The sequence below is a fragment of the Sturnira hondurensis genome, unplaced genomic scaffold (assembly GCF_014824575.4).
Source record: "Sturnira hondurensis isolate 20B ecotype Veracruz unplaced genomic scaffold, ASM1482457v3 Scaffold0020489, whole genome shotgun sequence".
Lineage (NCBI taxonomy): Eukaryota > Metazoa > Chordata > Mammalia > Chiroptera > Phyllostomidae > Sturnira > Sturnira hondurensis.
Genome location: NW_028093120.1, coordinates 1,313,550 through 1,317,709, shown reverse-complemented (window position 1 = coordinate 1,317,709; position 4,160 = coordinate 1,313,550). Strand labels below are relative to the sequence as shown.

General features: G+C 40.0%; 1 pseudogene; it reads right to left on the bottom strand.

The window, feature by feature from the left end:
- Window positions 1-1,070: 1,070 nt before the first annotated feature.
- LOC118975669 (40S ribosomal protein S18-like) lies at window positions 1,071-1,605 on the bottom strand (annotated as a pseudogene).
- Between the last annotated feature and the right edge of the window lie 2,555 nt (window positions 1,606-4,160).

The following is a 4,160-nucleotide window of genomic DNA, read 5'->3' as shown; positions in this document are numbered from 1 at the left end:
TTGGTACATGTTAGATTCACTATCCTTCTTTAGATGAAGACCCCACACTCCACATGTTTCTATTCCCATCCATTAGAACCTGGCTTGGTGGCAAGAAACAGTAGGACACATCTATTCAAGCTAAAGCTGTTGGGGAGCTTCTAAGACCATGCATGGAACTGTGGGCACGGAAAACTGCAGAGCTAGCTTTGATATTCATGACAAGAGATTTCTATACCTGCAAGTTATATTTCTCAATTTAAATTACTGGTTTTATGAAGGTATAGCCCTACTTGATTAAGATAGAAAATTTGTAAGATACTTTGCAATCTGCAAAATAAATGGTTTTGTAGTCAAATAGCTAGATTTGTAAATGTCTTTTTCCATTGTAAATAGTTATGCTGACATGCAAAGTCCACGAAAATGAGGGTTTTGTCTCTTCATTGTAAAATCCCAATCATTCATAACAGTGCCTAATATACAGTATGAACTTAAAAATATTTGTTGAATAAATGAATAAATGATCTTGTTCATGCAGCCTAATAGACGAGCTAGTCTAGGCTCTGCTTCTCTAGAATATCTGAGACTATCTGAACATATTCTCAGGATTGCTAAGAAAAATATTTTTGAGAGTCTGCTATACATCTGGCATTGCACTAGGCCTTCGGGATTTCGTGGTTAACAAGGCAGTCCTGCTCCCTGCAGCACTGCCTGGAGAGGAGCACGTAGTTCAGCAGGGAAGAGAGCTGTTGCATTACAAAGTGAATGCTAGAGAAATGGGTTTTATGAAAAAAGAAGGTACAGAGTGTTGTAGGAGCCCTGCTGGGAAGCACAGCATATGAGCAAAGGCAACCTTCACAAAGCCTGTGTTGTAGCTCATGGAAACATCTTGAAAACTACAAAGAGTATTTCAAATGAGAAGTACTATTAGTGAAGGCCTTGTGATAGAAGAGCTGGCTGTGCTCTGTCTTTCTTGGGATACACAGGGGGATGCACCGTTGTCACAATTGTTCCTATGTGTATATAACCCTGAGGTAGGGTGAAAGAACTAAGTCCAAATAGGACAGCAAGCAACTTGTTCTTTTTCCCCCCAGAGGTGTATAAACTATTAATTAACAGACAAGGCCTAGAGACTTATTTCTTCTTGGACACACCCACAGTTCAACCCCGGTGGCCTGTGGTCTTGGTGTGCTGGTCTCGAACACAAAGACCCCAGAAGTGGCATAGCTCTCTGTGGGCCTACATTTTCTTCAGCCGCTCCAGGTCTTCACAAAGCTTGTTGTCCACGCCATTGGCCAGGACCACATTGGAAAACACATTGGCTGTGTTTTCCAGCCTTCACATCCTTCTGTCTGTTCAAGAACCAGTCTGGAATCTTGTACTGGCGTGGGTTCTCCATCATGGCAACCACCGGTTCCACCTCATCCTCTGTGAGCTCTGCTGCCCTTTTGGTGAGGTTGATGTCTGCCTTCCTCAACACCACATGAGCATATCTTCATCCCACACCCTTAATTGCAGTGATGGCAAAGGCTATTTTCTGTCACCCATTGATATCGGTGTTGAGTACTCACAGAATGTGCTGGAACTTCTCAGGAATCACTAGAGACATGGTTGCAGTGGCGTGTAGGCTTCCTGTGGAAGCACAACTTGTTTTTTTTTAGGAAACACCTGTCGTTTCTTTCAGGATGCCAATTCTCATATGGGTCTTCTAGTGTTAGCCTATTTTTTAGGTACGTGCAATTTGTGCCTCACACACACGCAGAGGCTTAATCACTGCACACAAATACACACATCTTGGCTCAAACTTTAACATCAGGTTTCACCATAAAAGACTGCAAGCTTCCTTGGAACCTACTTAAAGTTTGATAGTCCATACATATTTTCCAAGGGCTCTGCATAGTTTCTTTTATGTGCAATATATTTATTAATTTTCAACTTATTTGAATTCAAGGGAAAACACAGGAGAAACAAACTTGTTGCAGAGGTTTACCGTTTTTGATTGCTATTGTTTCTCCCAAGTCATAGGATGGAAGAAAGCCTAAGATGTCATTTACTTTCACTTCCTACTAGGCAATCAGGTAGGCCCAGTTTTAAATGAAACCTCTAAATTAATATCCTCTCATTTTTATTTTACAAAATTTCTTGATTTGAGAGATAGAGGAGAGGGACGGAGGGGGAGAGACAGAGAGAGAAACATTGATTTGTTGTTCTACCATTTATGTGTGCATTGGTTGATTCTTTATGTGCCCTGATGGGGGATTCAATTCATGAGCTTGGTATTGGGACACACTCTAACCAACTGAGCTACCCACCCAAGGCCAATATCTTCTCATTTTTAAGTCACCTAGGGGATATGAAAATCTGTAGGTTCATTGGTAAACTATTCCAGAGTTAATAAAACTTGTCCTAGGGGACATATCAGTAAAAATGTTGCTGACGAGAAATATCTGACATTTTCCTGCCAATGTTCTCCTCTAGGACTTTAATGGTGTCACGGCTTATATTTAAGTCTTTTATCCACCTTGAGTTTATTTTGGTGTATGGTGTAAGGTGGTGCTCAAGTTTCATTTTTTTGCAGGTAGCTGTCCAGTTCTCCCAACACCATTTGTTGAAGAGGCTATCTTTACCCCATTTTATGTTACTGCCCTCTTTGTCGAATATTAATTGACTATAGAGAATTGGGTTTATTTCTGGGTTCTCGGTTCTGTTCCATTGGTCTATGTGCCTGTTTTTATGCCAGTACCAGGCTGTTTTGATTACAGTGGCCTTGTAATACAGTTTGATATCAGGTATTGTGATCCCTCCTACTTTGTTCCTCTTTCTCAACATTGCAGCTGCTATTCGGGGTCGTTTATGGTTCGATATAAATTTTCGAAGTGTTTGTTCTATGTCTGTGAAATATGCCATTGGTACTTTAATAGGTATTGCATTGAATCTGTAAATTGCTTTGGGTAGTATGGACATTTTGATGATGTTAATTCTTCCAATCCATGAACACGGTATATGTTTCCATTTGTTTGTGTCTTCCTTGATTTCTTTCTTCAGTGTTGTATAGTTTTCTGCATACAGGTCTTTTACCTCCTTGGTTAGATTTATTCCTAGGTATTTTATTTTTATTTTTGCTATATCGAATGGGATTTTTTTCTTGATTTCTGCTTCTGCTGCTTCATTGTTGGTATACAAAAATGCCTTTGATTTCTGGATATTGACTTTGTATCCCGCTGTTTTGCCAAATTCATTCATTAGTTCGAGCAGTTTTTTGGTAGAGTCTATAGGATTTTCCATGTACACTATCATGTCATCTGCAAACAATGACAGTTTTGTTGGGGAAAGGGGACTCTGGTCCACTGTTGGTGGGATTGCAGACTGGTACAACCACTATGGAAAACAGTATGGAATTTTCTCAGAAAACTAAAATTGGACTTGCCTTTTGACCCAGCAATTCCACTGCTAGGATTGTATCCTAAGAACCCTAAAACACCAATCCCAAAGAACCTATGCACCCCAATGTTCATAGCAGCACAATTTACAATAGCCAAGAGTTGGAAGCAACCTAGGTGCCCGTCAGTAAATGAATGGATCAAAAAACTATGGTACATATACACAATGGAATTTTATGCTGCAGAAAGAAAGAAGGAGCTCCTACCTTTTGCAACAACATGGATGGAACTGGAAAGCATTATGCTGAGTGAAATAAGCCAGGTGTTGAAGGACAAATACCATATGATCTCACCTTTAACAGGAAACTAAACAACAAAACAAAACAAGCAAGCAAAATAGTGTCTTTGGTTATACCAAAGACACCGAAATAGAGAACAGGCTGACAGTGACCAGAGGGAAGAGAGGAGGGAATTTCAGGGGAGGGATTTAGAGGAACATATATAAAGGATACATGGACAACAACTGAGAAGGGTGGAAATGGGAGGGGGGAACACAGGTGGGGTGAGATGGGATGGGAGTAATAGACAGGAAACTGTACTTGAAAAATAATTTTTTAAAAAAGGAACAACAATAAAAATAAATAAAAAAATAAAACTTGTCAAATGTCTCTTTTACATTTAGCCAAAGTACCTCCCACTGCCTCTGGGGACAAGAACAAAGTTTCAGTTGTAGCAGAGCCTGTGATAGAGTTAAGAACTAAGGTCTCAGAATCAGGGAGATCTGGGTTCAAATATGACCTC